This window comes from Cupressus sempervirens, chromosome 3 (assembly GCF_028749045.1).
Source record: "Cupressus sempervirens isolate cs-2001-9-10 chromosome 3, ASM2874904v1, whole genome shotgun sequence".
In the NCBI taxonomy this organism is placed as follows: Eukaryota; Viridiplantae; Streptophyta; class Pinopsida; order Cupressales; family Cupressaceae; genus Cupressus; species Cupressus sempervirens.
The window spans coordinates 616909437-616926293 of record NC_143120.1 but is presented as its reverse complement, the minus strand read 5'-3'; the positions used below and the strand labels follow the sequence as shown (position 1 = coordinate 616926293).

Genomic DNA, 16857 nt, shown 5'->3' with positions numbered 1-16857 from the left:
GATCTAACAAAGAAAACTCTCTATAGAAGGCCATGACTTATCTCTTGAACTGGGAATTCCCAAGAACAAATTATCAATTCCACACAATTGGGTTTGGTTTTGACAAATTCTTTGGAGATGGGAATTTGTATCTCCACTCCCTCTTTGTAGGATTTTAAATTTGATTCCACTATCACACCTATGGGATTTTACATTCTTTTATTATTTCATCTTCCAAAATAATTTTTTTAGAGGAAATTGAGATTAATCGAATATATATCAACAATCATTTTACACTATTCCACATATAATGATAAGGAACATTTGCAATAGACAATCACAATGAATGTGATAATGTTGGAATGGGCTACAATCAATATTAATGTTATTACAAAAGTTGTGTGATACATAAAATGGAATAAATAAGATGCTTATACAATAATTCTCTTTACACAATGTTTCTGAGCTTTAATTCCCCAATTCATGGCAACCTTAAACAGAAGAGTTTCCTAACACTTGTGTAATAGAACTTGATGCTATTATACTCTTCAATAGAACAAATCAAAGTCAATAATCATTGAAAGCTACCAATTTTAACAACTTGAGAGAATTCTAGGTCGGAGATTAGTGTTTTCTTTTATTGTTTTATAGGTTTGAAATGTCTATAACCCAACCCCCAACTCTAATTTGGGTGAATTGGGAGGAGACTAGTCAATAATAAATAGGCCCACATCTTATTTTAAAGAAGAATGACCAAATTAAAAGTTAAATATAAACTTACTGATCATATTCAATATTGATTGTCCTTGTTGTGGAAGTCGCAATATCTCTGAAGGCATCAACAAAGAGTTGGAGTGTTCCATTGCAGTTAGAAGAGCAGTAATGGAGTATCTTGACAACAATGGAATTGGTGTTGTCTGAACATGGATTTTGTGAGATTTGATTTGTACCACTGAGACATCTGACACTGTATTGTCTCCCACAAGCTGCTCCATTGTCCCAAATTGCATCACTCATTGCTGCAAACAGATTTCCAGCTGGAAACTGCTTTTCATCATTCCCATAGCATTCTGAGGCTGCCAACAATTTTTGTTTCACAAAACATTCCAATATGAATCTAGTGATTAAATTACTTACCAAATCTTTACAATATCTAAGTCTATCATTCTCATTTCAAGATCCCATGACATTTCAAATCCCACACTATGGATTTATTATCAGAATGTAAGCTCTCAATTTTTGATATCATCATTTCAAAATCACACTCTATGATCTAAGATCTCTAATTTTTAGAACCTCGCTTCAAATGAAATAATGAATTTCAAATCATGTTCTATGATTCATTATAGTAAAGTTTGACGCTTGATTTTGATATCGACATTTCAAAATCACACTCTATGATCCAAGATCTCTAATTTTCATAACCTGGTTTCAAACAACATTCTATGATTCATTATAAAAAAAGTTAGATGCTTGATTTTGAGTATCTATATTTGAAATCACATTGTATAATCAACATCCAAAATAGTAGATCCAAAGTTTTTAATATTAGTATTCAAATCATACTCGATGATTCATCATCCAAATAGATCTATAGATCTTTGATTTGAAAAACTCAAAGTTTCGGAGAGAGCAGTAGAACTTACGAACATAAGGAGGAGAATAAAAAAGTAGCCGTGCCCACATCTCCCAAGCACCTGTAAATTACAATTACAAAGAAACTCCATAGAATTATGATGGTTCTCATTTCTATCACCATGGCCATTCAAAGCTTAGTTGCACAGAGCGTCCATTACAAAATTGTTGAATAGAGTGAATGAATGGTCAATTTCATTAAGATTCCATTCAACTGTTGCAGCTTTGTGGAGAATACATGATGATCTAGGATGTCGTGATGGAAGTGGATAAACAAATGAATTGAGCAACGTGGAACCTTCGAGTCATTAAAAGCCATTGACTTGACTTGTGAATATATCATTCAATTCCACGCTTGTGGCCACCATATAAACGCGTCTAACACGTCCTCTAGGCTAGTTTTACTGTTTGAGTTCCAGCAGCGTTTGGTAGCTTCAGTGTAACCTCTGCCGGAATAGTAAGGTTCTATCTCTGTTATATCTCCTTCTTTTCATTGTTCAACACATCATCTTCAATGTATTCAGCCTCATGCGTCGCCTTTGTCATAATCTCTTAAATTTCTAAATTAATAACCTCATTGGCCATGAAGTTGTTTCGATTGTGCTCTTTATCCTCAGGAGTAGTGTCAAGTGTGATTGGAATTTGTAACATATAATTTTCCTTAGGGGCGTGTAACAGATCACCGAGTTGGGATAACTCATCATCCTATTGAAGATATAATGCAAGGTGAAGGCTTGGATAATTTTGTTGATGCTCTTGTTTTAAAACAGGAAATGGATGCAATTGCATCTTTTACTGATACCTCTTGATACTCATGGTAAATTCTTCTCATAAATTTCATCACCAGGCTACAATTTTCAATAGTTCCAGCAATGTCTTGAGGATCAAATCAATTGCTTGGCACTGACTCGTACAATTCCACATTTTAAAGTTTTTGTAGCATTTATTGTATCACTAAATATTTACACTTTAATCAGTAACCTCCATGCATGCCAAATTAGTTTCAACCATAAAGAAATTTATATCTGTATACTTCTCCACAACTAACCTAGGTATTGTATGCATATATTTCATCTCTATTTGAAATCCCTTGAACAAACCAAGCAGATCACAAATAATGTCACCTTTGTATTACATGTGGTAGTGCTCAGTTACCAAAGCATTTGTTGGTACATAATTAGTCAAAGCATGTGGGTGCATGTTTCTTTTCTTCATTACAAACACAAACATTTTAGTTTAATCCAATGGCTTTGCTCAATCGTTTATTGCTTAATCATTTAAATGTTTAATGCTGATCATATGAGCCCTGTAATATCTAATGCCATCGAATTTTAGGGCCGCCAGCCGGCATCCCCACATTCCATATGAAATCATTTGAACATAGGGAGATCTCCAGAAAATAAATGATTTTAGAGATAACTAAAATAAATGTGAGTACTTCAAACTTATCATAAGAAGGAAATCACTTATTGTTTTCTTTTTTATGTTATGGATGATTTCAACTTTCAACTTCACCAAAAGGCCAAGGATGCATTGAAATATTTCACTATTTTGAATGCAATTGTAGTCAGTATATTCTAGGTTTAAATGTGTCAGATTATAGCAATTCTAATTTTGGTAGATACACTACTGGATATTTCTTGTGTAGATATTTTGTATTCAACATTTTGATTTTGTTGATAAGTTATCCTTCTCTAATTAACATACTCTTTCAGATGGAAATAATTAACATACATTGTCTATAAATCCACATTTTGCAAACATCTATGCCTTCTAGAAATTATAGGATCATTTTAGTTACATTTGAAAACAATAATCAAGAAAAACCATATGTGCAGATATAAACATTAATCACAAAATTTCCAATTTCTTTGCAAATATATTTTCCTGTGAAGAAAGACCACGCTTGACAATATGAACGCTGAACAAAATGAGACAATGGCTGCATTGTGGGCTCAGTTCTGAAGAAAACCTAATAAATGTTATTGTCCTTGCAAAAAGTGTAAAGGGTTAAAGACTTGAAGAATTCTAATCACAACAGCCCAGAGTCATTGTAGGCAACATGGTCATGTTGAAGGGGGCCATGATTTTCGTCCATTGCTGAATGTGGATTTCGTATTGGAGGAACATGGAGGTGTGAATATCCAAGCTGAGGATAACACTCTCATGGAAGAAGATGATAATGTGCCAGAGGACATGATTGAAGAAGATGGTATTGGGGCAGGTGATGAAGAGGCTCACAATGATGGTACTAGCGAATCTGATAATGATGATGAAGATGGTCTTGATATACCTTTACTTGAGAAGGCACACGAGCCCTTATACGAAAGCTCCCAAACAACTCTGCTCTCAGCTATAGTGTTGTTGGTGAATTTAAAGGTTATGAATGGTATATCCAATGTAGCAATGTCACGTATGCTGAGGTATGTCATTTTTGTCATCTTCAATGTTAGCATACAATTACTATTCATTATATTAACAATGCATATTTGTTGTTGTAGGTTGACTAGTGAGTTTTTGTCACCGCCATCAAACATTTTTCCTCGTTCGTACCGAGAATTATCTAACATTATGGATTAGATTGGAATGAAGTATCAAACAATACATGCATGTCCCAATGATCACATTCTATATCATAAACAACATGAATTTGCAACAGAATGCCCTAATTGTCATAGTAGTAGATATCGGTCAGATCAAATAACAAAAAAAGTGCCTCACAAGGTTCTTCGATACATTCCCATTATTTCACATCTTCAACGGTTATTCAGGTGCACTAGCTTGGCACAATTTATGGATTACCATGCACGCAATAGAAGTCAGGATGACATTATGCGAATGCCTGCCGATGGTTCTGCATTTAAAGAGATAGAAGAAACATGGTCACATTTTAAAGAAGAACCTCGTAATCTGAAGCTTTCATTGGCAGCGGACGGTGTCAATCCATATGGAGATATGAGATCTGTTTACTCAGTGTGGCCTATTTTTGTTATTAACAATAATATTCCTCCTTAGATGTCCATAAAGAGGGAGCACATAATGTTGTCAATGGTTGTGCCAGGTATTTTTTTCATTTTATAGTTATCTAAATTAATTTATAAATAGTGCATGAAAATGGTCATAATAATAATGTAATGTTTATGTTCATTCAATTGCTAGGTAAATACCAAGTTAAAGATATGAACGTGTATATTGAGCCCCTAATTGACGATTTGTTGAAGTTATGGAATGGCATCACTATGTATGACATCTCTAGACCGATAGGACATCGACAATTTCAATTCCATGCAATGCTTGTATGGACAATACATGATGCCCCTGGGCTAACTCATTTTTGTGGTATGTTATATTGTTAATATCACATATTTTTGGTCTTTTATATTTCTTACACATTACTATCAAATGTTTAAGTTGCTCATGATAATTGTACATGATCCACTTCTACATGATCTTTTAGGTCTTCAGACAAAGGGAAAATTTGCATGTCCAGTTTGTGGTCCGAAGATGAAATCTCGTCATTCAAAAACTTTAAGAAAGCAGGTGTTTGATGAGTTTAGACACTTTCTCCACAATAATCATAGGTATCGAATTGTTGAAAAACATCTTTTCAATGGAAAAGAAGAGACATCATCAAAGCCACGAAGAATGACACCTCATTTATGGAAGTTGGAATATGATCGACTAAATTGTCGAGGTAATATCCAATTTGTCGTTCGAAGTTTAAAATTTGTATTTTGATATTGTCTTATATTTACTAATGTTGTAATTGATGTTTGTGAAGGTCATCAAGGCATTAATGACCAACTTCCTAGAGGAATGAAAAGTTATCCTACTCAATTTAGTAGGTTACCGTACTACAAGGATCTCCCAATTGCGCATTTGTTTGATGCTATGCATATTGGAAAGAATGTAACAGAGACACTATGGAAAATGTTGGATGGAAGGCGTGATAGAGAACAAATTGCCAAAATCTGTACCGACATTTATGAATCCAATCATGCACTAAAAGCTTCCATTGAATCAAATAGCAATGGAGACTGCATAAATACAAGTGCCCTTCCTTGGTTATTAACGGAGCAAAAAAGTGATGCATTAAAAGGAGTCATAAAAAAAATAAATTTCCAACAGGATTTGCTGCAAATATAAGCACTCTTCTATCAAAGAAAGGTGATTTTGGGCCAGGGTTGAAAACACATGATTGGCATACCTTCGTCAAGGTAAGTCATGTTCTCTATTTATAGTATATTTGTAAGATTGAATGTACTACCTATTGCATTATTTAATAATATATTGAAATGATCATTTTTAATGATTGCAGTTCATCCTACCTCTATCCCTTCCACAACAGTTTGACAACAGTATTAAACAAGTTATATATGATCTTGGAAAATACACGAGGTTAGAAGTGTTTTTTCTTAGATTTGTAGCTTTTTCTCTTAAATCTATTGTAAATTTTTATTTGAAATCTCATTTATCTTGTTTTGCGTGTTGAATCTCTTTTAGGTGGTTATCATCTAAAAAAATTGACAAAAAAGATATAAAATATTGGAAGAGAAAAATTCCACTGCTTATGTGTGAAATGCAAAAGTGTTTACCTCCAACCTTTTTCAATGCTCAAGAACACTACCTCATACATCAAGTTGAGGAGATTGAATTGTGTGGATCTGTACAAGCTAGATCAATGTGGATGGTTGAGAGGCACTTGAAATTTATGAAGGGCTTGGTTCGACAGAGAGCACGTCCTGAGGGTTCTATGATAGAGGGATATATGATATACCAGACCATGGTGTACATTACTGAATATCTTCCAAAGTTTGCAGCAGATATCTATGTAGATTGCATTTGGGATCCCAACTCTAATGACAAATTCGAAGGGGAGTACCTGACGGGGAAAGGTAGAATGAGGAGGTTGAGAGGTAATTATAAGTTTTTTTTTTAAAGTTTAATAATTATTATTCATCATCAATATATATAAGTTGTTTGTAACTAGTGTAATTGTTTTCTTTATAGTTGGTCGTGAGTGGGATGCACTACACTTGTATATTGCAAACAATCTTGATTGGATGACAGTATGGATTGAATAGTCTCAAGAAAATGGTCACTCATTAACATTGGATGGTGTTGTATCATTGGTTAAAGAAGCTCATCGTAATGGAGATCCCAATGTTACACAAATGGTACTTGATCTAATATATGGCTTAAGAGATACAAAGGTATGCATAAGATTACTAATCATCACACATAAGTTTAATATCAACTCACAGATCGATGCAAATAATATTGACATGTTTGAATAATTGCAGGTCAAACACCATAAAGCTATGTACTACCATGGCTATAAATTTTGCACAAAAAAGTTAGATGAAACGAAGAAAACGTGTGATTCCGGGATAAGTGTTGTCTTTGCAGTCACCAATATTTCATCTAGAACTGACATACATTCTCAACAATTTGAAAATTGATACTATGGCATTTTGGATGATATACTTGAGTGCGACTTTAATTCATTCAAAATAGTTCTATTTGTTGTCAAATGGTTCAGGTTACGACTGAATTGAAATGATCCTGATAGGACTGTTATTGAACATGATAGTGGATTTACTATGATTAATACAAGGTCATTTGAGCCAGTCGGAGATGAGCCCTATGTTCTTCCAAGCTAATGCGAGCAAGTTTTTTATTTTGGTGTTCCACATAAACCAGGTTGGTCATTTGTTGTTAGACATGACCCAAGAGGAAGGCCGGTAAAGTATAATGTGATCAAAGAAGAAGAAATTGAAGAAGTAGAAGAGGAAGTAAATGATTATTAGGAACACCAATTACCCAGTGATGAAGATGAAGAAGATGGTGATGATTTTGGTCATTCTAATGATAATGGTGATAATGATGATGATGATGTTGATGACAATCATGATCATGGTGATGATCATGGCGATGATGGTCATGATGATGATGGTGATAAAGATGATGATGATGGCAATGAAGATGGTGGTGGTGACGACGATGATCAAAGTGACAAGTACAATGATGGTGATGATGATGATGATGATGATGACATGGATGAAGATCATGATGATCAATGAAATGTCCAACTAGGATCAATGTCAACTATGATGGGGTCTTGTATGACCAAACTTTTTTTTCTAAACCATATGTGCACATATAAACATTAAGTAGAACATGTCAAATATTTTTTTAAATATACACATTAGTTACACTAAATTTTTAACTTAAGACAAATGATTTACATATACAATCTACTTTATTATTAATATTTTTTTTTGGTAAGTCTATTACTTTAATTTCGCTACTAATTTCTAAGACTTACTAATTTTTTTCACAGGGCGATATGGATGCACCATCTCAGACACCTTCAGTATAGGTAAACATTAAATATTGTAAATTATAATGTAAATATGGAAACAAATGTCGTATTATTATGTTCTTTTCTTTATGGCTTTGGAGTTGTTTTGATGAAATTTTATTGATATTTGATGTCACAAATGATAGGAAAAAGCTAGAATGACTGCTGATCAAATGCGATATGAAATACGGGCTTCATATCTACATAACATTTCCCTTAGTACTGACCCTTTGTTCATCACCCAAAAAATCAAGCAAAGATACACTGATGAACTTGTTAACATTATCATCAAGGCTGACAGAAGTGAAGAGAAAGAGGCACTGAGAACAGAATTGGGCCGTAGAATCCAATCTTTGCAAGTAAGCAATAATTCAACTAAAGCAATAATAGAAGTTCAATAGATATGAATATTTTATACTATCTTATGGATCATGATCTCTAATTTTATGTGTACTTGTATAGACATTTGTGCCATTTGTGACATCACATGGTGAACATGGTGATGGTCGTTGCGCACAACCTTCATGTAAGTAGCACTTTGTTTGTTTTCATCAACATTATAACACTTACTTTTTTTTTGTGGACATTTGTAGCTAGTATTCCATTTGATCTTTATCCATTGCAAATTTCTTTGCTAACAATATTGTATTCTTCAGCTCATGATGAAGTGTGGACTCCTCCTTCAGTTGCCGGTCCACTATTGCCTAGTGCATCGTCAGGAACAAGGGGCATGCAAACATCCTCATCTATGCCCACTAGAATTGGTAAAACCTTATTTTGCTATATTTTGTAATGTATTTGTACAAGTTGATGAACAATGAAGTAGCATATCAGTGCTTAAATGATGTCTATAGAAGTCTGCATACACACAAACACATGCATACATACATACATGCATACATATTTTGCATTCGTGTGAAGACCCTGCTTAGATGCAATGATTGCTATATGTTCCATTCATGAGAGATGAATTCTTCTGAACTAACCACTCATAAAATCCCTATAAACTATTACAAAATCTTATTGTTAAAAACAAGACATGCAGTCTAGGACATGCAATCCTTAATGGAATGCGAGGAAAAAACATTTTGCTAGTCAATTTCTTCAATTTGATTATATCCATAAGTGTGGTTTAATTCATTTGGTGTCTGCTTTAATTGTCACGATGTTTCAGTTGATAGACCAGCAGAGAGCAATACTACTGAAGCTGATCCATTTCCTGGAGCAGTTCGTGTGATTAGTACTGGTTCATATGAAGGGGCATTATTGCTGAATAAGAAAACTATGTTTCTGTTAAAAGAACGAAAGCTTCCAGGTGCTTTAAAATTGTTTTTATTTAAAGTGTAAATTTAATTTATTTTTATACTACTCATTTTGGACTGATAAATCCTTGATGTTTTTGTAGGTAATAATGTTTTCTTTGACCATCTTTTTCATATGACATTGAGACTATTTGGACCCACCATACGTAAAAGGTACGTAGTTTAATATCATTGCTACATAATTTTTCTTTCCTTCCATTTATTGTAATATATTAAAGTTATTGATCTAACAATCTATTTGTTTTTAAAAAGGTGGAATTTACAAACCGTGGAATTAAAAAATCAGCTCATTGCATCTTTTGACAAGAAATTTGGAAAAAACATTTTTGACAATGGCCTACTTCTGAATAGAGCAGCAAAGCATATAAAGACTGTGAGGGATCAATATAGAAGGGCTCTTAAGGATAACCCAAAGTACGACCGTCCTGCTATGATTCCACCAATGGAGTGGAATGAAATAGTAGAAGATGCAAAGGAGAAAAGGCTATGTGAAGATAGAGATAATGAAGCAACACAGGGAAAAAAGAGGTATGTCATGATAGTATTAAGTACATTGTAATCATGCACTAATTATTTATATTTGTAAATATATAATCTAAGATGTTTGAAATTGTTCATAGATTGCAGGACACATTCGTGGCTACAAAAGCGAGACTAGAAAAGTTTGGCCAACACAAACTTGGCTCTGGTGGCTATATGAATCTCCAGTCTCGAGTTGTAAGTAGGAGCAATGATATGAAATAATTTTTTAAAATATAATGTTGCAAACAATTTTGTCTAGTGAAACCATACATACAAAACTGATGATATTAAGCAAAAAATATAGGGCACAGAATTCAATGTGGAGGTCACAGATGAAGATAGAAAACTTTCCTTGAAGGAAGGCTATAAAGTTGTGGCTACACGCCTCCGTGAAGAATCTGTAAGCCTTGCCCAAGAATCCAGTTCACCAAATGATATCTCACAGGTAAATTGGTTAGATGAAAAGTAAATGAAATTGAATAGTTGATCCTTTTCTTTTTTGGTTTTAGTTTTGAACGTAAATTGACTGCATAACAATGTGCATAACATTTTATTGCAGCCTTCATATCCTACCATAGAACCTGCTCGTGACAAAGGCCATAATGTGCATTATAGTGGTGGAGGTATTAATTTGCTATTGGAAATTAACTATGCAATTATGAATACAATTTAACATCTTCAATTGCAATTTGACGTGTATCCTTTTTTTGAATATTTCATAGCATGTTGAACATCATGCCGAAGGAGTGGAACATGTTCCAAGTGTTCAACATGTTGACGTGGCAGCGGATCAAAATGTTAATGTACATGATGTTGCATTGTCAGGTAAGAAAAATGCATGTTATGTTTTACTAGCACTTAATTATAGAGTAGTAACAGTTAAAAAAAGAAAAAGAGTATGCCAATTTATCCCATTCACTTGTTCTTGCAACAGAGCCCCCTTTAGTGCAACAACCTCCTACTCCTCCAAAGACAAGGAGCCATCGTAATTTGACATTACGCGTGCCAGAAGAGGAGGAGAATGATGCAGATATGGATGCTCCTATGATCGCTTTTCTTAAGAGAGCTCAAAAAAACAAAAAGAAGAAATGATGTTTTAAAAATCTTCTTTGATAAACCTTGTTGGATAATGAAAGAACTTTGTTTTTAAGTAATTATGTATGAATGATGCGTATTAATACTTATTTTTATTTTATGTTAATGAATATTGTTATGTCTTAATGAAGTCTTGATTAGTATTGTGTATTAATGAATTTTATATCATATTAATGAATGTTATGTGATTGTATTGATTGAATGTTATAGTTCATAAATGGATGAATGAATAAATGAAGTATGTAATTAGATGATAATGGGTACTTTAGATTGATGTTAGAGGGAGGGGGGTGAGGCCAGATGAGCTTCTACCTTCACGTGGTTGGCCTTGTTAAGTAGAGAATATTATAGCATTCTTGAAACCAAGTGAAGCTCAAACTAACATAAAATGGACACTTCGCATGTGGTAGGTCTAAAATGATCCACGACTACTGCTGCCCAACTTGGTGAGATGAGATGGTGAGTCAACTTGGTGAGATGACCTGGAGAGCTAACTTGGTGAGATCATTAAAGACATGCCATAAACAGCAGCATAGTTCCTCTATTATCTGCGATTTATACCAGGTTCTCTTTATCATTTGTTTGTGTTGGTAACTTGTGTTAGTAATGTAAACATAGATTAGTTTCTTGGGATACAGTCAATGATTGCTCCTTCATGGTTTCGGATAGATTAAATGCTGTACGAGCTTTGCTGTAGTGGAGAATAATAAAAATTTAGAACTGTTATCTCTTGAGTTTTCATATTGTTTGCACATTCCTTTGGTCTCGTTACTATGTTCCCATGAGTGATTTCTTACAGTAGTATCCAAGCTTAAGACCTGGGTTACATGCTAACTATTTGACAAAATACTTCTAGCCCAAACTTGATCTCCTTGATCAGAGCAAGTAGGGATTATTACACTGTTCCTGATATCAGTTATTCACATTTCAATTTTATGAGTTTCATTGGTACATTCAGCATTACAAATTTGATTCTCATATTTAGAATTGGCTTAGTTTGATGAAGTTTTAGTACTATCATTTCTTTCCAACATATTATCTAAAATTCAGACTAGAAGAATCACTTAAAAATCCCATAAGAAACTGCATAACAGTGAGGGTTAGTCATTGTCAAAGTGTTTGATGAAATGTTAAACAACTGAATTGGAAAGGAAATTGGTGATTATTGAAGCCATACCCAGTTGGGGTTATTACATACCATTGATCTTTATGCAGTTTTGACAGTTTGCTTGACCACTTAGAACATTTTCATTGATTTTTCTATATGGCTCATTTGATATTCACTGTTTCAAATCATAGAGTAAGGTAGTTCATTTTCTTGTTTGAATACTTAGAAATTATTTGATATTACCTTGTTGAAAAGGCTTATTTGCCTTCCATTCTGAATGGATAGATCTGATATGTATCAGTCATTGTAAAGAAGTAAAAGTTGTGCTTTCATTTTCATAATCTAAATTGAGATAAGATTGATTTGTTCAGAAGGCTTTTGAATTTCTTGTTTAAATGTAGACCTAAGTCTTTGAGTGTATATACAAAGTTCAACTAGTCATTGAACTAAGACATATCTTGCTCATGTATGTTGGTATTAAGGATAAAGGGACCTGCATGGCACATAGTCATTTAAAGACTTTTTGACATTTTGTTAGTAGGGGAGTAGTGAATGGTATAATCGTCCCATGTTGAGATTTTCACTGTCTAGCCACTTGTCCTATTGATAGAGAATTTTGGGACATTTGATGCTCTATATGTTATCCTTGTTATTTAATTTTGACCAATGTAGGATTTAATTCAACGACAATCCAATTATATATTTGTGTTAAGTAATTGAAGGCTTCTACCAGTATTTATGGTTACATTTCATTTAGAAATTTGATTGTATTACTGTGAGTTTTCATTTCAGAAATTTCATTTTTCCACATATATTTTGCAAATAACTACAAGAAAAGGGGTTACAATTAGCACACAAGCACCTTTAGTCATCTGGTAGTAGGAGGAAAGGATGTATAATCCATTACATTTAGGAGGAAAGGATTTATAATCCTTGTCATCAAGTTCTAGCACCTCACCTCGCCCCTAAGACATTAGTCATTGATTTGAGATTAATCAATGATGGATCACAGAGATGCGCATTAACAGTAGTTGTGATGTTCTTTCTACTATCATCCACTCCCCAGTAGCTCCATGATCCATCTTCCTTATTGAAGAAAGCTAACCTTCCATTACCTTCTGTAAGGATGCAGATATAATTCCTCATTGTCAAGAATCTATGCTTGGATAGACCATCAAATAATAGTTGCTTACCCGAATTCAAAATCCCATACTCTGGGACATGCTCCTCTTACCATACGATGTGCTTCATCAGATATTTAGAAATATGCATATGCCAGTTGTGCCAAGGATTAAATGATGTCATGTTTTCACTACCCTCTCAAATCTCAAGTTTGCATTCAATGTAATAAATTTAAAGTATCTAAAGGCTAAATAATAGTGTTCTCTTTAAGGGGAGCAAACAGTGTGAGGTGGAAAGGTCTTTAGTGTAAGTGTTTGTTAAAATTGCTCTTGGTGTTTCCTATTGTATTGCATTGCTTACAGTTGCTATCAGAAGTGGTTTTATAAGTTTTACAGAAGATTTTTTTCAGTTATGTTTTCTCCATCTGGATTAGTTGAGTTTTCCTTTGCTGTTGAAGCCTTGAAGGTTCTTTTCAGCTACATTTTCTCCATGTGGAGAGAAGTGGACAAGTATTTTTAAACATGACCAACCCTTTTCTCCTTTGGTTTTGAGGAGTCTATCCATTCAGAGGCAATTTTCAACCATTAAATTTATTTGTTAATAACAAGGGTGGAGATTGCAGAGAGGTTTTCTCATGTCGACATGTCTTCAAATTTGTTGATTTATCTCACAAGTGTTTTGAATGAAAGCACTGCAACTGCTGCATGCAATGTGAACATATGGTCAGGGGTACAATACATTTTGCCTTTTTTGGGTGCTTTTGTTGCTGATTCATATTTGGGTCAGTACTGGACAATCCTTGTTTCTTCTCTCATCTACCTACTTGTTAGTATTCTTTTCCTTCACAAAATCCTTTTCCTTAATAGTACAATTAATGGGTAGAGTAATTTGGAATAAAATTCCTTAACCAATATTATCTACAGATTTAAGAGTTTTTGTGAATAAAGAAACTGAATATGCACTTTTTGGAAACTGAATCAGATGTCCATTTGCTTTCAAAGTAGCTAAATAAGTTTTCATTTTCCAATGTTTTAGCATGCCCAAGTAACACTTCATGCAATGCAACATGGCAGGGGCTAATCTTGGTGACTCTATCAGACTCCCTCAGGAGTCTCAAACCCTCACTATGCAAGTATATGTTAGAGTCTTGCTCCGGACTCAAAACATCACATTTTAAGATTGATTTTTTTTTTCTTCTCACTCTACTTGGTTTCTTCTCACTCTACTTGGTTGATGCTAAAAACTGTCCCATGATCCCAGAAAAGAAAGAAAACATTTAATATGTATTGTGAAAATCTGATAGACTTAGATGATAAGTTTTGTGTTTTCAAACTGGGAATGGACCAAATTGGTCGTGGTTTAATATGAGGTTGAGGGGAATTTTGAAATGTCTGCCAAGTTTCCATTATAGGCATGCAAAACAAAAGGGATGTTGGATGCAATTTCAAATTCTAGTTCAGTAACAACATTTGGGAATAATGCTAGTTCAAATGCTTGGAGTTCTCAACTGTGTTTGTTTTGGGCCTATATGCTTGGGAGATTCCTTTTTGATGAAACTCATAGTCTTATTTTTTCAGGTTTCTTGACAAAGCAACAATTGAAGATGAACTAGACTTTGAGTGCAAAACAACACGCAATTGGAGACTTTGCACAGTACAATAGGTCGAAGAGGTAAAACTCCTCCTGGGCATATTACCCATTTGGATGGCATGTTTAATGTATGGCATTGTCTTTGCACAATCCTCAACATTCTTCAAAAAACAAGGCAGCACAATGGATAGAAAAATTGGTTGACATTTTGTGATCCCTTCAGCAAGTATGCAATGTTTCATGAACATATCTATAATCCTATTGCTCCCTGTCTATGACCGTATCTTTGTTCCAATTGCAAGAAGATTGTCAGGGAATGAGAGGGGTATAACATTTCTCCAAAGGATAGGAAATGGTATGTTCATTTTTGCCATTTCAATGATTGTTACTGCAGGGGTAGAAATTAAGAGAATCAATGCAACAAGGGATAGTGGACTCATAGACGTTCCCTCAGCAACAATCCCAATAAGTGTTTTTTGGCTACTTCCACAATATGTTCTTTTTGGCATGGCTGATGTGTTTACAATGGTAGGAATGCAAGAATACTTTTATGATCAGATTCCAGACACAATGAAAAGCTTGGGTATTGCTATTTATTTGAGTGTTTTACGAGTTGGTAGTCTCCTCAGTAGTTTCCTCATTTTGATCATTGAGAAGGCTACTTGTGGAAAGCATGAGCATTGCTGGTTTGCAAACAACTTGAATAGATCTCATTTAGATTACTTTTATTGGCTTCTTGCTTCTTTGAGTTTACTCAATTTGGGCATGTTCATGACCTTTGCTAGCTGTTACAAGTACAAAGAGACTGCATCTACTGACACAGAGAATGCTTCCTAGAAACTAACTTCATGTTATACCTATGAGGGGTGACACTAGTGCTTACATTACCAGTTTTACTATTCTAATTTGTTATTTTAATTTTATCATGATAGTGTAAATATTTTGTTTCCATCAACCACATCCATATCATTGTTCAGTCTTTTTAAGAAAGAATGTTTACATTCGTTCCTTTGCGATTGACAGAGAACATTTTATTAAATAGAATTTTACTATGAATTATTTCCTCTCGATTATTTGTTCTCTACATGAGTGCATTTTTTTCAACATATAATTGACTGAGAATAAATATATTTTCTTACAATTGTTCAATTGAACCCCTTCTTTAGGTCTAAGTGATAATTGAAAAGCTCATTATTTCTCTTAATTAGACTATTTGAGAGTTATTTTTTTATTCATAATCCTTATTAGGCTTAAAAGTACAAATTGTTGTTCATTTTTAACACCTAGTTAAATTAGTTGAGTTCTAACTTATTTAAAATGTCTAATTAATTTAGATGTAGATTGTAAAGTGCATGCACACATTGGTTAGGTTAGACATAAATAAATATGAGAGAAAAAATAATCAATTGCATAGCTGCTAGTGAACAACTTTGGGTAGTAAGTGATTCTATAATTGTGCAAAAACCAAATCAAGTGTATTTACCCTTACAAACATAAATAAATCTTGCATATTCATTAGATTCTTGGCATTTTTACGTCAAGTTCACCAAAATGGGGACTACGAAAAGGGGTTACATATCACATGATATTAAATGTGGGCCACAAAAAGCTAAATAGCATCGTGATGGCATCAAAAAACCCATAAAGACAAAATTTAGACAAGCACAAAAATTCAAGCAGTTAATTTTATGTTTGTTTTCTATTGTTGGACTTGAGATTGACAATAGTTTCCTTTTCAGGTAATTTCAAAGCTTCATTTGATTCTTCAGCCATTTCTCCTCAGAAGACTGAAGGAAGAGGTGGAACAGAACCTCCCAAAGAAAAAAGAAATAATCTTGTATGCAAATATGACGGAACATCAAAAACAGATACAAGAGCATTTAGTCAATAAAACACTTGAGGCCTACCTACAGAGTAAGGCAGAGAGAGGTAGGGTAATGTGCTCTCTAATTTTAAAGAGTTATTTTGTAGAGCTCCTGCATAAGTTGTGTTCCTTTATTAAATTGTACTATCAACCATTTAGCCAGTCTTATTTTCTTGAATAGTAAAAGCTTGGTATGACTTCCTTCATCTGTTTCAAGAACAGGTATCAGAACAAAGCTAAACAATTTGATGATTCA

At 33.8% G+C, this 16857-nt stretch overlaps 2 pseudogenes; one reads left to right on the top strand and one right to left on the bottom strand.

The window, feature by feature from the left end:
* Positions 1-756: 756 nt before the first annotated feature.
* Positions 757-1744, bottom strand: LOC149568181 (EG45-like domain containing protein; annotated as a pseudogene).
* An 11814-nt stretch (positions 1745-13558) lies between these two features.
* LOC149568180 (protein NRT1/ PTR FAMILY 5.10-like) lies at positions 13559-15623 on the top strand (annotated as a pseudogene).
* Positions 15624-16857: the final 1234 nt, after the last annotated feature.